The 23,000-nt window shown below is 37.3% G+C and overlaps 1 pseudogene; it reads right to left on the bottom strand.

Moving 5' to 3' along the window:
- Positions 1-9,185: 9,185 nt before the first annotated feature.
- Positions 9,186-9,751, bottom strand: LOC100981200 (translationally-controlled tumor protein-like; annotated as a pseudogene).
- Between the last annotated feature and the right edge of the window lie 13,249 nt (positions 9,752-23,000).

The following is a 23,000-nucleotide window of genomic DNA, read 5'->3' as shown; positions in this document are numbered from 1 at the left end:
ACTGAATTAGGAAAAAGACTGAATGCCATGGGCTGATTGTTAAGAGACATGCTTGAATGTTTGGAATCTCCACAAACTTATGTTTATTTAATGTAAGCAGTTAGCCTTCTGATTCTCATATTCCACATATCCACAAATAAGACTCAAAACTTTATTCTGTATTTTCAAAACACAAAACAAATGTAAATGGAATTTAAAAGCCAAAGATGCTACAAAGATTTTGACTACATGATGACATCAAAAAGACAATGAAGTTGATGTTGAATAAGACAAAGGACAAAATGTGATGTAACAGATATCATCAATACTCTACCAAGCTCTCCTTGGATCCTTCATGCAGGCCCTGCGTGCTCTGCTCTGTCTTCTGTGTGATTCGTTTCTAACAGTGAGCACCTGTGACTAACTTTGAGGATGACTGTTGCATTATCACAGCACTTGCTTGGAAGGTGCAGTTACTCAAAAGTATTAGACAGTCTTTATCTGCCTGTGATTGTTCTTAGCCAATGACTCTCTATTATAGGAGTTTCAATGCCTAGCTCCTTGGCCACAAGTACACAAATTCCGATAATAAGCTACACAAGAGCTTTCCCCAGGGGCTTCCCTCAAGCATTCTTCCTTGAAATCGCTCAATTGCTTTGCATCCTCTTCTGCTCTGTCCTAATCTCCTATTACCTTACTAGATTGTTCTGGAAAGTCATGAGGACATAGTTATCTCAGGGTCTTCTTTTGGGAAACTCAAAATAAGACAGATGATGAGTCCTCCTATTATATATCACTTTACGGTTTTCTTTATTATATTACTTTATCTTCAATTCATCTTGTGAGGTGTTTATTTCAAAAATGGAAAAGGTGACCCTCTAAAGATTAAGTAATTAACCTGATATCATACAATAATTCAAGTGCAAAGTCAAAACTTAAACTTGAACCTTTCTCAGAATGTTAGAATATATATATATTTTCAGTGACATCTATCCAAGTGTATATTATTACAGAACACTTTAGTTTGCAAGATAGTTCCCCTTGTTTGATTGGAAAATCTGGGCTTAATATCAAATACCATGGAGATATAAGAAAAAAACAACAATTTTAGGGAAAGATAAGTTTATTTTACTTGCCTATAATATCTGAAGATGTAAGATCTTATGAAATAAAATTTATAACAAATTGTCTTATTTGTTACTAATAGTAAGTGTCAAGTTGAATGACCCTTAAATAAAAGAAAAACATGGATAAATTACATTTCTCCAAGAGACAATAAAAACATCCTTTTTAAGTATCTATCACTCTATCCAATCTAATGGACACTTAAAATATCACCTCTAGTGATTGCATTTGAAAGAAAATTGCTTGAACATTTTAATCTTTTATAAGTTTATAAGTAATAAACTGAAAATCTAAAGACATTGGTTAAATAAATGGACTACTTGGTTACAAAAACAAACGTTAACATTGACTTTTTTTCTTAATTTCTGAATATTGATGTAAACTGACTGCCTACCATTAAAAAAACTAACCATTTGTGCTTACCTAGCTGTTTTCTGGAAGTATAAGTGAGAGGCAGAGGATCTTAGTTTTTGATCATTTTCTGTTTTGCTAAGAACTCTTGAATTCTACAGAATATCTAGAGTAAAAGGAATATGGTCCCTGTGCCAATTGTTTAAACTCTGCAGTAATCAGGAATACACAACCTTTTAAAAAAATGTGCCGGCTGCGGTGGCTCATGCCTGTAATCCTAGCACTTTAGGAGGCGGAGGCAGGAGGATAACCTGAGGTCAGGAGTTCGAGACCAGTTTGGCCAACACGGTGAAACCCTGTCTTTACTAAAAATACAAAAAAATTAGCTGTGCGTGGTGGCAGGTGCCTGTAATCCCAGTACTTGGGAGGCTGAGGCAAGAAAATCACTTGAACTCGGGATGCAGAGGTTTCAGCGAGCCAAGATCACACCATTGCAATCCAGCCTGGGCAACAAAAGGAAAACTCTGTCTAAAAAAAAAAAAATGCGTTGATGATTCTACCTTTAGTCAAGATAGAGTAACTGCTACTGGACTGAGTCTCTTAAAGCAAAAATAGAGAACTGGACAAAATGTATGAAATAAGTGTCTTCAGACATTGAACAGAATTCTGATCTCTGAGAAAAAGAGAAGCTCAAGTGAGTTAAATGATTGCTCCAGTTTTCTACCAAAAGTCATTTCCCCAGCTGTAGCATAAAAGAGGCACAGTTTAGTAGTCTTATTGAGATGACACAAAGGAATGAATTTGGAGAGGCTAAAGTGGTTGACATACGTAAGGCAAATTATCAAAGTGAAGAGTACTCAAGAACTTACATAGAGTCTCCCTCAGTCTATTATTGCTAAATATCAGTCTCTAAATGTGCAGGATTAGAATGTAGGAGACTAGGCAAGGAACAATCATTGGTGATAGAACAACTACTTATGAGTCGAACAACTCCCAGAGTTCACAAACATTTCGGAAGCACCCAAGTTCTGATTACACAAAAAGGAAGAACCATTGTGAATACCTGGAGCATTCTTTAAAGAACCCAGAAAGCCCAAAACCTTAGAGTAGAAATAAACTACCCTGAAGTAAAGTTGTTTGGTGGGAAAATATTGGCTTAATATCAAACACCATAGATATATAAGATGAAAACAATTTTAGAGAAATATAAGTTTATTTTACTTGTCTATGATATTTGGAGACATAAGACCCCGTGAAACACGTAGACATGCTAGCAAAACTTAAAACCAGTAAATTACCTGCTTTCTTAAAAAATCCACATTGGTTAAAGAAATACAACAATATCCAGCACGAATCGGTCAGTAGCAACAAAGCAAGAAATATTAGAGATGATAAGATTAGTAGATGAGGCCTTAAAGCACACATTATAAATATGTGCAAGGACTTAAAGGAAACATAAATACAATGAAAAGTAAAAACAAAAAAATTTAAAGACCAAGGGGGAAATATCTAAAGTTGATAAATATATGTAAAATGAAAAAATCACAAGGTAAGCTTAAAAAAATTGGATATTATAGGAAAAAATTAAAGATATTTCAGTTGAAACCAAATAAAATGCAAAGAGAAAAATGACTGAAATAAATTAACAGACCCTCAGTAAACTCTGGGGCAACATCGAGAATTGTAACAAAAGTGTAATTGGAGTACCAGAAGGAAATGGAAGAAAATGGAAAAGAAGCATTCAAAATGGCTTAAAATTTCTAAAAATATATGAAGCCATGTATCCATGTAGACCAACAGATCTGAAGGAGAAGAAACACAAATAAAATCATAACAATGGATAAAATGATTAAGTTGCTGAGTGCTAATTATATATATATATATATAAAACTTAAATAGTCAAGATAGAAAGCTGAAGCTTTATGGGCTTAAAGTATCAGAGGACACAGTTTGAGATAACCTGGATTCTCTAGAAGCATGGGAACCACAGAGAGGGGGAGCAACTCTGAATAGGTATTTTAAAAATCAAATTCTTGGCCAATCGTCAAATAATTCAGGTCCACGTGAGGATCTTAGAGATCTGCAGGAAAATAAGGAGCAGTTGGAAGCTACATGAACAGAACAGAGACATCATCAAGTGCAATAATGGGGGAGACAAAATTTGCAGTTTAAGTTTTGTAACATTAACTCTATTAAAACAAAAGCAACCAGAATCTTCAGAAGAAGCTAACAGAATTCAGAGGCACTATGATTTATTTTATATAATGTCCAGTTTAATTTTCAACCCAAAGTATTAGACACAAAAAGCTTCTGAACAGTGTGACACATTTCCAGGAAAAAAAAGAATTCAGTCAATAAAAAAAAATGAGTGTCATTGAGATCAGAGATCAGATTGAAGCAACAAATAACTACAAAAATTACTAAAAATATGTGAAGAAAAATACGGTTTTGTATCAGTGTGTAAACATATAAGTATTCTAACAATTAAAGCTAACTTAATAAACATTTTACAGCCAAAAACTAAGTAGCCAAAATTAATTATTTACTGAATGCGTTTGTTAACACATTGTGTCTATCAGAAGAAAAGGACTAGTGAACTTGAATAAAAACTAGTAACATATTCATTATTGGAATAATAGGGAAAATATATATATTTTCAAACTTTATTTTAAGTTCAAGAGTACAAGTGCAGGTTTGTTACATAGGGAAACTTGTGTCATGGGGGTTTGTTGTACAGATTATTTCATCACTCAAGTATTAAGCCTAGTACCCATTAGTTATTTTTCCTGATCCTCTCCCTGCACTCACCCTTCAGCCTCCGAAAGGCCCCAGTGTCTGTTGTTCCCCTCGATATATCCATATGTTCTCATCATTTAGCTCCCACTTAGGAGTGAGAACATGTGTGTATTTAGTGTTCTGTTTCTGTGTTAGTTTGCTAAGGATAATGGCCTCCAGCTCCATCTATAGCCCTGTAAAGGACATGATCTCATTTTTTATTAGGGCTGCATAGTATTCCATGGTGTCTATATATTACATTTTCTTTATCCAGTCTATCGCTGATGGCCATTGATAGATGGCCAGTCTGTCACTGATGGCCAAAGATTTAATTTTTTGTGAATTAAATCTTTGCTATTGTGAATAGTGCTGCACTAAACATACGTTTGCATGTGTCTTTATAATAGAGAGATTTATATTCCTTTGGGCATATGCCCAGTAATAGGATTGTGGGGTCAAATGGAGAAAATATTAAAGAAGAATCTTAGCAGAAATAATAGATAAATATATTCCAATTGTGTTTGAAAAACATTAACATGCAAGTTAAAGAAGCTCAACAAACATCAAGTAGGATAAACTCTAAGAAAATCCTTTTGCATCAAGTCAAAACCAAAACACTAAAGTCTGAAGATAAAGAGAAAACCTGGAATACTCTGAAAAAAATATATATTGCTTTAAGGAACAACACTATGATTAATAGCCAATATTAATAATTATGAAGATCAGAGAACATTGGAATAACACATTTAAAGCAATGAAATAAACAGTCAAAAATTTTACATACATAAAAACTATCATTTAAAAAGCAAGGTAAAATATTTTCAAATAAACAAAACTGACATGACCAGCTGTCAGCAGATATTCCCTACCTTAAATTAAAGAAAAATCTTATGTCTGAAGGGAAATGTTAACAGATAGCAACTCAGATGTACAGGAGGAAATGAAAAGCACTAGAAACAGTAAATATGTGAATAAATATAAACACATACAAATATACATATACATAGAGTTATTTTATAAATTTATGGAAGAAAAATGCCTATTTAAAGCAAAATATAACTTTTTTGTTTCTATGAAGTTTTAAAATTTAATATATGATAATAGTTATAAGCATTGGGGTTAGGCATGGAGCATATTGTTTACAGTCCTCTATTTTATCTGAAATAATTCATTATTAACTCTAAATATATTGGGATAACTTAAAGATGCATATCAACACTCTTAGAACAACAACTCAAACATTATACAATGAGATGCAGCTCAATGAACAACTAGAAAATATTAAAAATACCATTTACAATAGCATTAAAAACCATAAAAATTGAAATAAATGTAATTAAAAATGCTTTACACTAAAAATTTAAAAATAATGATGACAGAAATCAAGTAAGAACACATAAATGAAGAGATTTACTGTGTGTACTACTGGAAGACCCAATATTTTAAATGTAGGAGTTCACTTGCAATTATCTATAGATTTAGGACAACTTTAATAAAAATACCAATATATGTTTTTGTCGACATTAATAGCTTAATTTAAAAATATCTAGAAATTCAAATCACCTAGGCTATCCAAGACAATTTTGAAAAAGAGCTATTTTGGGAGACTCAAACTGTTTTTGTGTCTTACTATAAAACTCCATTAATCAATGCAGCTTGATATTGGAAAGCAATATATTCCAGAAATATATCTACATTTATATTTGTAGACCAAGAACTTTGACTAAGTTACCAAACAATTCAATGGGAAAAATATTTTTAACAATATTTTTAACAAATTTTAACAAGTGTACCGCACGAGAGTAACTGTACATGCATATGGGTAAAATGAATTTTGATAGCTACCTCACATAATATACAAACAATACTTCGTGGCATCATGGACCTACGTGTAAAATATAAAACTATGTAGGAAGCAGCAGAAAACGAAATAGGAGATCATCTTTAAAAATTTTATGTGAAAGCCATCTTCTAAAACGGCTCCCAGTAATTCCCATCTTCTGGTATTCACAACCTTAGGTTACCTCTTCTTGAGAGTGGATTGAATCAAGTGACTGACTTTGAATAAATAGAATACTACCACATCCAAGATTAGATTACAAAGGAGTATAACATTCTGTTTTGCTTGTCTTCCTTGTGACGTCTGCTGAAACAAGCAGCTATATTCTGAGGTGTTATATAGAGAGGCCACAAACTGAGGCCCTCAGTCTAGCAGACCATGAGTAGCTGAGTCCTGCTAATATCCACATGCCTGAGCTTGGATGTGAATCCTTCCTTAGCTGACCCCTGGAAGGCAGCCTTGTAAAACAACAATAACAGCAACAACAAGAATTGAGCTGTGCTAAGGGTGTTTGACCCTAAGAAAATCTGTATAATAAATACTTCCTTTCAGTTACAATAAATTCATTTTAATAAATGTAAACTGTGGGATAATAAATATGGCTTTTTTAAGATGATAAGCTTTGGTGCAGTCACATAGTAATAGATAACTAATACACTTGGAATGAACAATTTTAGGCAGGACACAGAACACACAAGCTATAAAAGAAAATAAAAGTATAGACTTCATTGAAATTTAAAAATTCTCAAGAAACCACTAAGAAAATGAACAGACAGACCACAAACTGCCAAGAATTGAAACTACAATGAGATGCCACTGCCATTCACTGGTATTATTTTAAAACTTAAAAGACAATATCAAATACAAAGGGTGGAATAACTTCACTCTCATATATCGCTTTTGGGAATAAAATCATACATTACAAATACATTAGAAAATGGTTTAGGCTGGGCATGGTGGCTCACACCTGTTATTCCAGCATTTTGGGAGGCCAAAGCAGGAGGAACACTTGAGGTCTGGAGTTCAAGACCAGCCTAGCCAACATGGTAAAACCCTGTCTCTACTAATAATACAAAAATTAGCTGGGCGTGATGGCACACCTGTAATTCCAGCTACTTGGGAGGCTGAGGCACAAGAATTGCTTGAATTCAAGAGGTGGAGGTTACAGTGAGCCAAGATTGTGCCACTGCACTCCAGCCTGGGTGATGTGATATACCAATTCTAGTATAGTGAGCAGTGTTGCCCCCCAAATTTATGTTCATCTGGAACCTCAGACTGTTACCTAATTTAGAAAGAGAATATTTGCACATGTTTTTAGTTAAAGATCTTGAAATAAAAGTATCCTGGGTTTAGAGTGGGCTCTAAGTTCATTGATTGGTGTCTTTATGAGGGAAAGGAAAGGGAAGATTAGGAAATAAAGAAATAGAAAAGAAGTCCACGTGAAGATGGAAGCCAACATTGGAGTGGTACAGCACAATGTAAGAAATATCAAGGATTGATGGGAGATCCCAGAAGCTATGAAAAGGCAAGGAAGTGTTCTTCCCTAGAACCTTCAGAGGAACGTGGCTCTGCCAACACCGTGATCTCAGACTTTTGGCCACTGTGAAAGAATAAATTTCCATTGTTTTAAACTATGAAGTGTGTGGTAATTTGTTATAGCAACCCTAGAAAACTAATCTGTACTCCTAGGTATTTACCCAAGAGAAAGGAAAATATATATCCACAAACAGACTTGAACACTAATGTTCATAATGGTTTTATTCATAACAGCCAAAAATTGTGAGCCATCTATAGGTTCCTTGACAACAGAATGGATACATAAATTGTGGTATATTTATATGATGGAATACAAATCAGTATATTAAAAAACCCACAAACAAACAAACAAAAAATCCTCATTACAAACACATGCAACAACACAAAGAAACCTCTAAACATATGTTGCATGAAAATAAAGCCAGTCACATAAGAATATCTTTTGTATGCTTTTATTTATATGAAGCACTAGAATAGGCAATCAGAGCTTTGGTTGCCTCAGCAATAGTGGGAGGCATAATTAATGGGAAATGACACGAAGGAAATTTATGGAGTGATGGGAATGTTCTACACTTTGATAAGAGTGTGGATTATGCTAGTATAACATTTATGATTTGTGCATTTATCTATGGAAAAATTATATCTAAATTACATTGAAACTACTTCAGTTAAAAAGCAAAAAATATTTTGTAGCACAAAAATAGATAATACAAGACAGTATATGCTAGAAGATAAGACTGGGAGCCAGAATACAAACATTATTTTAGGCAATATATGATGTGTGTTTTTTTTTTTCCAGCTGAATTTGTCTCTTTTTATTCTCTTGGTAATCTCTTCCAGTTAACTAATTCCATTGTAGGTGATGAAATGCGTAAAGCTCCACTTCAGATGTTGGCACTGCTATGAACATGGTCTTTCCCTTTATTGCAACACACAATCAAAACCTTTGATTTTTTTTGTATATTCCAGTCCCAGAAGTAGTTTCCACTGTAGAAGTTAATTGATGAGTCTTACTCTTTCTAGTAGTAGCTTATGACCAGGCTGTAGCTTCTCCAGGAACACAACAGGATGAATTTAGTTTAAACATGCATTAAACGAAAAGGTATTCTCTCAAATGAGTTAAAATGCATTTTATTTTTAGACAACCTACATGACATGCTTTTCTTTCTTTTTCTTTTTTTTTAGACGGAGTCTCACTCTGTCGCCAGGCTGGACTGCAATCTTGGCTCACTGCAACCTCTGCCTCCTGGGTTCAAGTGATTCTCCTGCCTCAGCCTCCTGAGCAGCTGGGACTATAGGCGTGCACCACCATGCCCAGCTAATTTTTGTATTTTTAGTAGAGATGGGGTTTCACGGTGTTGGCCAGCACGATCTCCAACTCTTGAGCTTGTGATCCACCCGCCTTTGCCTCCCAAAGTGCTGGGATTACAGGTGTGAGCCACTGCCCCCCAGCCAACATGTTTTTCTTAAAAACAATGCCTCCACTCCGAATAAATTATGGTAAAAATAAATGAAGAGCTCAAGATGATATTAGTCCCATTTGTCTTAGGTCCTGGTGTTGTGTGGATGACAATTAGAAGCGAGTTATGATGACAGGTAATAGATCCAAACTAATTGCCAAATTTGTTAACATTTTTCCGTTTCTAAACCATTCCTAAAGGAAATCATATATGGGGTCACACCATCCTCACCGTAGTCCAGTAGAGCAACCATGCCATCTGGATTCATGTTTTCACCAATAAAGAACTGGTAGTTTTTGAAATTAGCAAGGATGTGCTTGATTTGTTCTGCAGCCCCTGTCATAAAAGGTTTTACTCTTTCTGGTCTCAGTTCTTCAAGTTTGCCTTTGATTGATTTCATGTAATCTTTGATGTACTTCTTGTAGGCTTCTTTTGTGAAACTTGTTTCCTGCAGGTGATGGTTCATGACAACATCGACAGCAGTGATTACTGTGCTTTCGGTACCTTCACTCTCAGGGCCTTCAGCGGAGACATTTCCACCAATGAGCGAGTCATCATTGTTACCTTCTGTCCTACTGACCATTTTCCCCACCACCTCCCAGCACAGCCCGTCCGCAATCTCCCAGATCTTCTAGATGTCGGAGAACATCTCATTGTGACAGATGAGGTCCTGGTAGATAATCATGATGGCGGCTGAAGGGAGACTACGGCAGCACTAGCTTAGCAGCAGCCAGAAGCTCCAAGCGAGTGTGGTGCAGCCAGGGTGGCGCTCAGGGGGACGGGGGAGCAGGTGGAAAAGCATGATGAGCTTTTAGAGCAGCAGGTTTGCATCCAGAACTTGGCTTGAACCCCACTCTAATGTTTCATATCTCTGTGAACTTATGCATGGTACATAAACTCTGAACCTCATTTTTTCTTATTTGTAAGTGGTGATATTTATACCTACATTCCACATACACAGTAGGACGTAATGAAATAAAATAGTGCATATAAAGTGCTCAGTGATTTGTAGACATGATACAGTAAATCTTCACTTCAGTGATTCTCAGATTTCCCATGAGTAATGGAGTACTGCTAGTGAATATCAAAGTTAATTTTCACCAATACCTGCATAATGAAGATGTTGAGTGAACAGGGCTTGGATAGAAAATAAGAAAGCAAATGGACAATGCAGGCATGGAGAGGAAAGCAGAAATAATATTTTCTAACACAAATAGTACCTAATTCAATTTTCTTTGGGACTATATCTGGAATATAGAGACAAAGGATTATAAGTAATTCTTCTCTCAAAAAATATTTATTGAACACATCCTATGTTTCATAAACTATTCTAGGTACTCGGTACTACAACAGTAAGTCCATTGGAAAAAGTTCCAACCAACACAGAGCTTATATGCTAGTGATGGTAGAGAGAGGCTATATATAGATATACATAAAAACTAATTTAAAAAGCAGGTAATAGAAAGTTCTGAGTTACTAATAAAAGAGGTACTGAGTTAGAGTGAGACAGAAGATGTAAAATAGGTTGAGTGTTTTGGTGAGGTCATCTATAAGGAGGTGACATTTAGGCACAGACCTTTACAAAATAGTCAACTATGTGATAATTTTTGTATTAGAGTAATCCTAGGGGCTGTAATGAACAAAGGCTAAAATATTAGTGGCTTAGTGTATTAGGGCTCTCTAGAGGGACAGAACTAATAGGACAGATATATATGTGTGTGTGTATATATATATACACCTATATACATACATATATATGTGTGTATATATACATACATATATATATATATAGAGAGAGAGAGAGAGAGCATAGTTTATTAAGGAGTATTAAACTCACATGATCACAAGGTTCCTCAATAGGCCGTCTGCAAGCTGGGAAGCAAGGAAGCCAGTCCGAGTCCCAAAGCTGAAGAACTTGAACTCTGATGTTCGAGGGCAGGAAGCATCCAGCACGGGAGAAAGATGTAGGCTGGAAGGCCTAGCCAGTCTACCTTTTCACGGTTTTCTGCCTGCTTTATATTCTCTGACAGCTGATTTAGATGGTACCCACCCAGATTAAGGGTGGTTCTGCCTTTCCCAGCCCACTGACTCAAGATTAATCTCCTTTGCCACCACCTTCACAGACACACCCAGGATCAATACTTTGCATCCTTCAGTCCAATCAAATTGACACTCAGTATTAATCATCACACTTAGTAATATAGAAACGCATTTCTTTTTCTTTCTTTTCCTTCTTTTTTTTTTTTTTTTTTTCAGGTGGAATCTCGCTCTATTGCCAGGCTGGGGTGCAGTGGCGCGATCTCGGCTCACTGCAGCATTCGCCTCCTGGGTTCAAGCAATTCTCCTGCCTCAGACTCCTGAGTACCTGGGACTACAGGCATGCACCACCATGCCCAGCTAATTTTTGTATTTTTAGTAGAAGGGGTTTCACCATGTTGGCCAGATGGTCTCGATCTCTTGACCTCATGAGCTGCCTACCTTGGCCTCCCAAAGTGCTGGGATTACAGGCATGAGCCACCACGCCCGCCCAGAAATGCATTTCTGTCTCATGTTCAATAGTTTTTCTTGCTTACCTTTCTTCCATGTGTTGATTAAGGAATCCAGGCTCCTTCTATTTTTTGGCTAAACCAGCCCTTTAGGCCTCAGAATTTTCTAATGTCAAAAAATTGAAGCAATCAAAAGGCACATTTGCTTCTTAAATTCCTTCATCAAAACTACACGTGTCACTTCTGTTCACATTTTATTGGCAATAACTCATCATTTGGCTAACCTGGATGCATTGGGAACTGGATAACATAGTCTCTAATTGGATAGCCACATCTTATTGGAATTCCATGCAATGAAAAGAAAGCATGGAATTTGGATAGACAGTAAGCTGTTTTCTGAGAGTCTACTCTTTTAGCCAACAAATACCTGCATGGCTCTCCCTTGTTACATTCATGCTAAACTCAAAGATATTCTGATGTGGCTGGGTGTAATCTTTCACACCTGTAATCCCAGAGCTTCGGGAGGCTGACACAGGAGAATCACTGGAGGCCAGGAGTTTGAGATCAGCCTAGATTCTGTCTCTACAAAAAAAGAGAAAAAAGAAAACTACTTATTCGTAGTAGAACCCACCTGTAGTCCCAGCTACTCAGGAGGCTGAGGTGGGAGAATCACTTGGGCCCAGGAGTTTGAGCCTGCAGTGAGCCATGATTGTGCCACTGCACTCCAGCCTGAGCAACACTCTGTCTCAAAATAAGCAAAGGTACCCTGATTATATGCATTCCTTTCTGTCTGATCAAGATATGACTCTTGAAGCTGGGCGCAGTGGCTCATGCCTGTAATCCTAGCACTTTGGGAGGCTGAGGCAGGCAGATTACCTGAGGTCAGGAGTTTGAGACCAGCCTGACCAACATGACAAAACCCCGTCTCTAGTAAAAATACAAAAATTAGCTAGGCACGGTGGTGCATGCCTGTAGCACCAGCTACTTGGGAAGCTGAGGCACGAGAATTGCTTGAACCTGGGAGGTGGAGGTTGCAGTGAGCTGAGATCGTGCCACTGCACTCCAGACTGGGTGACAGAGCAAGACTCCATCTCAAAAAAGAAGAAAAAAATAATATATATATATATGACTCTTAATGACTAGGAACCTATGAAGTAAATGGCAGGTAATCTGTCCCTCCTCACCACCACCACCACACACACACATATATAATGGACATATAATTGTGAAACAAGGACAGAAAGGCCATGATACAAATCACCTTCAAGAAAGAGGAATAGAGAACACACAGTAGTCAGCCATAGCAATAATAAAATCCTGCCGGTCAGATATTCTGAAGAGATTCTGATCAGTCAAAGGGTGGAATTACTTCACTCAATTCTGGTTCTGTTATCTTGGGAGTATCTATTTTTGTCTGTCGTTCCTATTGCTCCAGCTCCACCAAGGGGTGTGGGGGTGAGTCTTTTGCACGTTGCGCTCCATGTCCATACTGAGTGAATATTTGGAAAGGTGTATTTTCCTAGGAAGGTGTGCAGCTTTCCTTTTTTTAATTTATTTTATTTCTATCTTTTATTTTAAGCTCAAAGTACATGTGCAGGATGTGCAGGTTTTTTACATAGGTAAACCTGTGCCATGGTGGTTTGCTGCACAGATCATTTTATCACCGAGGTATTAAGCACAGCATCCAGTAGCCATTCTTCCTAATCCTCTTCCACCTCCCAACCCCTGCCCTCTGACAGGTCCCAGTGTGTGTTGTTTCCCCACCATGTGTCCATGCATTCTCATCACCTAGCTCCTTCTTATAAGTGAGAAAATCCAATATTTGCTTATATTTTCTGGGGTTAGTTTGCTAAGGATAATGGCCTCCAGCTCCATCCATGTCCCTACAAATGGCATAATATTCCATGGTGTATATGTCCCACATTTTCTTTATCCAGTCTATCATTGATGGGCATTTAGGTTGATTCCATGTCTCTACTGTTGTGAATAGTGCAGCAATGAACATATCTGTGCATGTGTCCTTAAAATAGATTGATTTATATTCCTTTGGGTATATCCCCAGTAATGAGATTGCTGGGTCGAATGGTATTTCTGTCTTTAGGTCTTTGAGGAATTGACACACTGTATTCCATAATGACTGAATTAATTTACACTCTCACCAACAGTGTAAAGGCATTCCTTTTTTTTTCTCCACAACCTTGTCAGCATGTTATTTTTTGACTTTTTAATAATAGCCATTCTGATTGGTGTGAGATGATATCTCATTGTAGTTTTGATTTGCATTTCTGTGATGATCAGTGACGTTGAGCTTTTTTAAATATGTTTCTTGGCTTCATGTACATCTTCTTTTGGGAAGTGTCTGTTCATATCATAGCCAGATATTGTTCATAAAATATTGGGGACTCAAAAGATTAAAGTTGTAGCCTTTCAAAGCCAGAATTGCAGTTTTTACAAAGATATAATTTCCTGAAAAACAGAGTAGGGTACTCATTCATTTGCTTCTAGAGAAGAGGCAGCACGGTGTATTGATTAAGAGCATAAACCCTGATATGGTTTGGCTGTGTCTCCACTCAAAACGCACCTTGAATTGTAATAATCCCCACCTGTCAAGGGCAGGGCCAGGTGGAGACAATTGAATCATGGGCGCAGTTTCTCCCATTCTGTTCTCGTGGTAATGACTAAGTCTCGGGAGATCTGATGGTTTTATAAATGGGAGTTCACTTGCACAAGTTCTCCTGGCTGTGCCACGTAAGTCGTGACTTTGCTCCTCATTCACCTTCTGCCATGATTGTGAAGCCTCCCCAGCCATGTGGAACTGTGAGTCAATGAAACTGCTTTCCTTTAAAAATTACCCAGTCTTCGGTATGTCTTAATTAGCAGTGTGAGAACAGACAAATACAGGCCCTTTAGCTATACCCACTTAATAAAATCCTGACTCTGCAACTCCGTGGCTGTGTCTTAGTTTGAGTTCCCAGTTAAGTAGACACTGAAATAAGGATCTGAGTGTAAGTAATTTATTTGGAAAGTATCACCAGAAAGACAAGTAAAGAAATAGGGAAGTGAGACAGTGAAGTGAAGACAGTCAATAATTGCTAGGTTCTTAAATGAGTTACCAATGTGAGGAAGCAAAGGCTTGATTCTACTGGGAAACTCTAGCAACAAGTACAGAATGCCCACCTCAAAGTTACGCCACCTAAAGAGCAAGGAATCTGGGCAATGACCCAATGGGGCATTGTTGAGTATGGTTAGATAGTAGAAAGCTTTATTCTCAGACATTATGGTCTGCTCTGGGCTTGGGTGAAGCTCCTATAACAGGGAAAACTCTAAGAAAAAGAGATTCCAGTGCTGATAGCTGGAATTTGGGACACCAGAGGGAATATCAGGGTATATCAATAATGTTTGCTATATTGTGTCACATTGGGCAAGTTACTTAATTTTGAGATGTCCCAGTTTCCTCATCTATACAATGGGGATAATAAAAATACCTACCATATAACTTTGTTATGAAGATTAATCAGTTTAATATTTGTAATGCACATTTGACAGTTTCTGGCATTGTCAAAGAAATGGCTGTGTAAGAGTTTTTGAAAAAGTGAATGTTTAAAATCATCATACTCTTCAGAAGCACTAAGGTGGGAAAGAGCTTGGTGTACCTGCAGAGCAGGAAACAACTAGTGTGGGGTGGAATTGCTAACAAAAAAGAGCATGGTCATCAGGTGAGATCTCTCAGACCGGAGGACTGACTTCAGCCCAAGCTTCAGTAAACTCGTGTGATTTTCTGTGCTTAAGGGATCATATTCCAATGGTAGAGGCACATTAGAATCAGGGAGCATTTTCAGAAGCGTCGTATGGAGTAAATAATATTTTCTGATCAACAGTAATGGGAGTTCCAAGAGGGGTTGAAGTGAGCACTGACAGATATTGGACTCAAGTGCAGTTAGTCCTGTCTCTAATGCAAGATAGATCTTTGGAAACGAACATAATTCTTCAAAGTCGATAACTTATTTTTTAGAGATGTTTCCTAATTATGAACATGCATGAAATTAAGACAATAGCTTAAAACACTGCTTTTTGCCTTAATTTTACTATCAGTTCCTCATAAGAAAGTAAATAATGTATTTCCGGAGGAATGGAGATTGTTTTGGCCATTGCAAAAATTGTCTGTTTGGCTCAGAACAATAGAAAATAGACAGATCCAAAAGCATACTGACTCTGACTTTTTTGGGAAAATATTCATTGGATTCATAAAGAGACATCATTAAAAGTAACACTCAATACTAATTAGGGAGGCGTTGCAATCAATGTCTTCAGAGTTACATTGATAATACATCATATAAGAACCTACACTCTATAATTCTATTCTGTACCTTTGCTTTTATTATCTAACACATTCTGTTCTATATTTACTCTCAGATGATAATGATTCTGCTCACTAATTCTCAGGAAAAAATAGAAATTAGAAGACATTTTCACAAACTCACACACTTCTATACACATTAATATATGTATAGATGTGTTTAACCTTACCTCCTGTTACCTTGTATGAAGAGTCTGTGTTTATTCTAAGCCTGCTCCACTCAAAGTCTTCCCTGTTTGAGTAAGAGGTAAATACATTCTTTTTGTTGCACAGAACATAAAACGCAGGTCATTTTGAATCTTTTTTCATACCGCACATCCAGTTCATTGGCAGCCTCTAAAATTGGTTGACTCTGCCTTCAAAATATTTAGAATGCTGCCATGATGATTCAAGCTATTATTTCTAGCCAATATTATTACAAGGACTTCCACGATGGTCTTTTAGCTTTTCTTCTACTCCACCTACAACAGTGGTTCTCAACTTGGGGTCATTTATCCTTCCTCGGGGACACTTGGCAATGTTTTCAGACACTTTTGGTTGTTACAACTGGCAGGCAAGAGGCTGTAGGCATCTAAGGGGTAGATAGCAGGGACGCTGTTAAACAGCCTACAATGCACAAGACAGGCTCCTTCAACAAAGAATTTTCTGGCCCCAGATGTCAATGTCATCCAGGTTGAGAAACACTGGCCTACCATCTATTCCCAATGCAGCAGGGCTGAGTGAGCATGTGAAAGGGTGGTTCTGATCAAATCTTATGTCTGCTCAGTTCTTGTAGTGGCTCTCCAATTCTCTCAGGGTAAAAGCCCAATCTTTTTCATCACCCATCAGGCCCTCAAAAATGCAATGCCCCTGTTATGACCCCGGCCATATCACCATTCTCTCTTACAGACACTGACCCTTGGGCATCTCTGGTCATTCCTACTTCAGGGCCTTTGGATTGACTATTCCTTCTAGTGAATCACACTCTTCCAGGATATCTGCAATGTCCACTCCCGGTGCTCCTTCACTACTTGTGCAGATGTCACCATCTCAGTCAAGCGTATCCTCAATATCCCATTAATACTGAATCATGTCCCTGCACTCCCAAATCTAATTATAGACTTTTGAATAATTATTATTATAGAGTGAATTGTGCTCCCCAAAATTCACATGTTAAAGTCCTAATCCATAGTACCTCAGAATGTGATTGTATTTGGAGACAGATTCTTTAAAGAAGTAATTAGGTTAAAATTAGGTCATTAGAGTAGGCCTTAATCCAATATGACCAGTGTCCTTATGTGAAGAAGAGATTAGGGCCCAGTGAGGTGCAGAGGGAAGATGCTAGAGGACACCAGGAGAAGGTGAATGGTGTACAAGCCAAGGAGAGAGGCCTCGGAAGAAACTCGAGAACCCTGCTGACACTTTGATTTCAGAATTCTAGCTTTTAACATTGTAAGAACATAAATTTCTGTTGTTTAAACCACTCACTCTGTGGTACTTTGTAGCAGCAGCCCTGGGAAACTATTAGGTTGGTACAAAAGTAATTGCGGTTTTTGCCAGTACTTTTAATAGCAAATACTTTTGCACCAACCTAGTAATATAATAACTATTACCTACTAACATACAATACAATTTAATTTTCAGTTACTTTCTGGCTTATTGTTATTCTTCCACCTTGATTATAATCTCCATGAAGACAAGGATTTTGTCCTTTTTGTTTGTTTATCTCAGATGTGTAAACTTGCTCTTTCCAGTGACCTATACTTTGCAAATGAGGAAAGTTTGACATGAGAAATGTATGTGGCTTACCCAAGGTTGTAAAGTCAGTGAATGAATGGCAGAGACAGCACAAACTCCAGGATTCCTGATGCAGACTTTTGTTGGCTCTCTTTCAAACCACACAGTTACCTTGGCCTAGAGGATGGAGAAATGCTAGAGTAGAGCTATTACAACAGAAAATCTCACATTCATCATCCACTGCCATACACCACCAGGCATACACACACATGCGCAATGAGAATGAGCAGCCAAAACCACTCCACATTTAAGAAATACACTCATATTGTTTAGGAAAAATAAAATATATACACCTGTTTAGATTACCATACTTTTCAGCAACCAATGAGTGATAGAAAAGAAAGGAAGAAATAAAATTATCCAAGAAAAGCTACAGTGCAGAAAAACAGAAGCAACAAGCAGTGGCATTAAATATAGGGGTTTCATGGTCATTTCTGTGTTTACTAGCGCGGAAGACAGATCTTTAGTTATGAACAAAAATATTCATTCCCTACCCAGGAAAAAATTCCAGTTTAACACATTAGCCCCTTTCTCTGCCATCCTGCCTGTGAGCTTGGCAAATCAACCAGTTTATATACAATTAACAGAAAGGCTCCCCATACAAGGAAACCTTTGTTCTTGTGAAAGAAAACCCCTGTGTTCTCATCTCTCACAGTGGTTTTCTTTTAACAAGAATCAACTGCCAAAAATTAATTAATTAATGTAGTTAAATAAATAAGTAAATAGGAAGAGATGGGGAGGAAAACACACTCTCTGATTGAAATCTATTTTCATCTCATAAAAAATATCTTAATTTTCACTTATATTCCATGCCTATAGCTGAGGGCCATTAAAACTAATAAAACTAAATCATTCGTGACAGATCTTAGAAAACAATTTCTTCAATCCACTGCGCTCTCAAATGCTCATTAGAAATAGTGGTTTTCTTTTCAGAAGAATGCTTGCTGAATGCTTAAAACGTGTTCCCTCCAACTACTGACAAGTCAAACTGGCAATGGAGTGTTTGAAGCAAAGCCTTGACATAAAAAAGATGTTGTGCAGCTATATCAAATATGATCGGGAACAACGCATCAAAGCAGAAAGCGTTAGAATGCAAGGCAGTTGGAGGAGAGAGAATCAACACATTTGTTTCTGCTTTCAACATTTTCTGGCATCAGAATAAACAAGGAATTTGCATTTAATGTAGGCAGAATATTCCACATGAGTTTGAATTTAAAAGTTCTGCCTCCTTCTTTGAAAATCAAACTACCCTTGGCCACATATCATGTAAGCACTTGAATACGTTTTTATGTGACTGTAAAATGGAAACAATAACAACAGCAATAATAATGTTAATAACAATGCTTACCTATGCCATACAGTTTTCATGGATGTTAAAAAGTAAATGCATGGTTAAAAACCTTTCATTAATATTAATTATTAAACAAATGCTAACGTTTATTATTATTATTATTATTTTTTTTTTTTGAGACATAGTTTCACTCTTGTCACCCAGGCTGGACCGCAGTGGCACAATCTCGTCTCACGGCATCCTCCGCCTCCTGGGTTCAAGTGATTCTCCTGGCTCAGCCTCCTGAGTAGCTGGGACTATAGACGCACACCACCACGCCTGGCTAATTTTTGTATTTTTAGTAAAGACAGAGTTTCACCATGTTGACCAGGCTGGTCTCAAACTCCTGACCTCAGGTGATCTTTCTGCCTTGGCCTTCCGAAGTGCTGGAATTACAGGCTTGAGCCACCGTGCCTGGCCATATTTGTATTAGTGATAGCTACCACTATTGAGCACTTACTATGTGCAGTAAATTTTATGTTTATGATTTACTTTTTCACATTGAGTTCTTAAATAGATAAAATTATCTCTATGCTACAGAATTAGGTACTAAGAGTCAAAATAATTATGGTATTAATATTAATTAATATTTTAATATTAGTAAATTTGAATATTAATTAATATTTAGTAGATTTCCCCCAAAGAGGATATAACATCTCTCGTATAGTTTGGGGGTGATGTTCATTTCTTATAGCTGATTTTCATTCTCCCTTTGGTATCCTATAACTTAAACAATGAGCTCTATCTTCTGTTTCATGGAAGGGTAATGGAAAAAGGAAAGAAAACAAAAATATTGTGCATACACACATATACATACATATTCATATCAAAATAAAGAATGTTTATAACTATTATAGTCCTCATCTTTGTGACTGTTTATATGGTCAGATCTGGTATTTATAACTACCATCTTTCACTACCCATTCCAAATTCCAACTGGAGAAATCACCTCAATTTCTTGTGATTTCCTGGTTAGTTGGGTGATCCAAACCTTGATTCCTGAAAGATCTGGACCACTAGCAGTTCTACCTGAACTGGGTTCTTGCAACTTTTTTTACTTTAGTCACGGACATGGGAATACTAAGAATTGATGAGGGGTTCTCCTGCATTCCAAGCATATTCCTTCTTACGCTCGTTGTATAACAACTCAGTTTCTCCTAGAGAGTCAGAAACAATCACTCCAGCCAATACAGTCTCTCTATTCTTTGCTTGTTGATTAACTGGCACAATAAACCCAGAGCAGCCAGGTGACATTTTTAACTTCTAGCTGAATGACATCATCGTTGGCAAAATCAAGGATTTTTTGTGCATTTTACCTGCTCATGTGTCATACTTTGTTTCTCATTCTTTGAGTCTCCTGGGACTTGTATATTTATACATTTAGAAGCAAGGAGAGGTGGTGAGGGTAGTTCCTAGGTAGAATCAGCAGTCTTTTGCAGACCATTACAATTTCTGCAGAAAGGGAGTTGCTTCTACTGTAAAGAAGCCTCCACAGAATTTAGGGGTTCAAAATCCCCAGCTTTATTGAAATATGCCCATCTGCCCCACTGCAAATTTCAAAGTCTTATTCTTTCCCAGTTAATGCCCAAATTTTAATAATAGAGACCTCCTGGGAGTTGGGGATTCAATTTACGTTGTAATTCAGTCCCCTGCAAGATTAGACTTTGGGCTTAGCTTTTGGAAGTCCCAACCCCGTGGTCACAGAAGATAAGGATTTTTGTATTGTTTTTTTAAGGTAGACATAGACAACTTCAGGTCTGTTATGTGGACCTTAGCTGGGATATCATCATTTTGTGTTTATCCTCCCCGCGACACACATATTTCCTGTATAGTTAGAAGAAACCAATCAACCCCATCGTATGCCTAATTTGACTAAAATATTCTCTGGCATCACATACTTAGTCACTCAGAGCCTTGCTTTCTATAGGCATTTGATTACACATATCTGCAGGTGATAATTTGCATAACACTTTGACAACTGAATCACATAAATTACTAGTGTCTCTTTAACCACTGGAAAGGGCAGTGATTAGAACCTTTCAATCTAATCAGATCAGAACAAGCCAGATAACCCCAAACCAGTCCAGAAACCCTATCCTTAAGACATTATTTCTCTAAGAATCTCTCTTGGTGACAAATTATATATCAGGTAGGGTTCAATCACAGAAGCAGAACTACAAGGACGTATTTGTTATAGGGATTTGACTCTGCCCCATTATAGGACTGGTTAAACAGTTTCTATAAGGCCATTGTCTCATGATAAAATAAATGTAAATTGAGAAGAGCAAGGACAAGCTGAAATCTTTGAGCACGAGATGAAATCCATGAGAATGGTCTGAAATCCAGGTTGGTTCTCATCGCCTCCAACCAATAGGGTCCTGCAGGAGAAGCTGGTGACCTTTATCTCAGAGCTAAACACATACCAGACCAAAAAGTGGGAGAAGTTGAAGGAGGATGCAGGAAAAGGTAGAATAGTTGCAGCCTTGGTTGCTACCTTACCCCAAGAAGGTAAACTGACAGATGACTGAAAACATGCGTAAGCTACTAAAGTACTTGCCCAGACTGTTGTTGGAGCATAAAACCCCAAATGGTCACTGCTTCTCTTCTGCTCTCCAAATTTCAAACGATTATGTCTTTTGCAGAAAATCCTAACCTAAAACATAGAGGGAAGGGGATTCTGGGAAAGTAATTCAGCCTGGATAACTTGACAAATTACAAAGCAACCACAAGTCCCACATTTGAGGTGATCCTTTTATTTATATAGAGGAAAACATCTAATTTTTTCAAATGTTTGCAACTTTATTTCACAGTTAATAATCCATGGCCGGGAATAATTGTAGTATCTAAAGTTTGGTGGGCATTGACGTAAAGGCTCCAGAACAGATTAGGTGGAGAGATGCCAATGTGAGTCTGAATTACAAGGTTCAAATAAAATAGCATATACTAGCCTGTATCTCCAGTTATTTGGCATGAAATATGTACTCATCAAATATTACTTACCTTCTACACTGATGAAATGTCTGCCCCAGCTCTTTCACTTCTAACTTTAAAAGTTGTGTTAATCCATGTATTTCTTTCTTTCTTTTTTTCTTTTTTCTTTTTTTTTTTTTTTTGAGACAGAGTCTCGCTGTCACCCAGGCTAGAGAGGAGTGGTGCAATCTTGGCTTACTGCGACCTCTGCCACCTGGGTTCAAGCGATTCTCTTCCCACAGCCTCCCGAGTAGCTGGGATTACAGGTGCCCACCACCACACCCAGCTAATTTTGGTATTTTTAGTAGAGATGGGGTTTCACCATGTTAGCCATGGTCGGCCAAGCTGGTCTTGAACTCCTGACCTCAGATGATCCACCTGTCTCGGCCTCCCAAAGTGCTGGGATTACAGGTGTGAGCCATGTGCCTGGCTCATGTATTTCTTATTTATTGCTTGGCTTTCTTAGCCATCTTATGGGTCTCTGTTGACCTTCCGGGATTTGTGTGGTTATGAAAAGCAAAGCAAAACAAATCATTTGAAAGGACAGTATACACTGAATAATATTTTATGAATGGAAAAACTGTTATAATTATCAAATTGTACTTGTTTCAAAGTTAATTTGATAACTAATTAAAAACCACCTGTATCTTATCAATGGAGAGACATTTCCCTTTGTAATCTGTTGGGATGACACTGAAAGGATGCAGCAAAGTAGTTGTTATTCTTACCTCTCTCAAAGAAATAGGGACACGTGAAAGACACATAATAAGCTTTACTATGTGAGGTAGCATATGAAAATGGATGACTAAATACTTCTTTAATCTTTGAAAGAGAGATAGAGGCCATGAGAACTAACAATTGCATTATGTTTCTATGGAACTCTTGTTTTTTTTCTTGTTGTTTTTCTTTTTTTCCTTAAAGCTACCAATGCCTGTGAAGTTCCCATCTGCTAGATACATTGAAAGCACTGTTTCTCCTTCATGCACCAAGAGAATAGGGTTTAAAGCTAAACAGA

This window comes from Pan paniscus, chromosome 11 (genome assembly GCF_029289425.2).
Source record: "Pan paniscus chromosome 11, NHGRI_mPanPan1-v2.0_pri, whole genome shotgun sequence".
Classification (NCBI taxonomy): domain Eukaryota; kingdom Metazoa; phylum Chordata; class Mammalia; order Primates; family Hominidae; genus Pan; species Pan paniscus.
The sequence above is the reverse complement of the archived record's forward strand: the minus strand, read 5'-3'. Positions and strand labels throughout refer to the sequence as shown.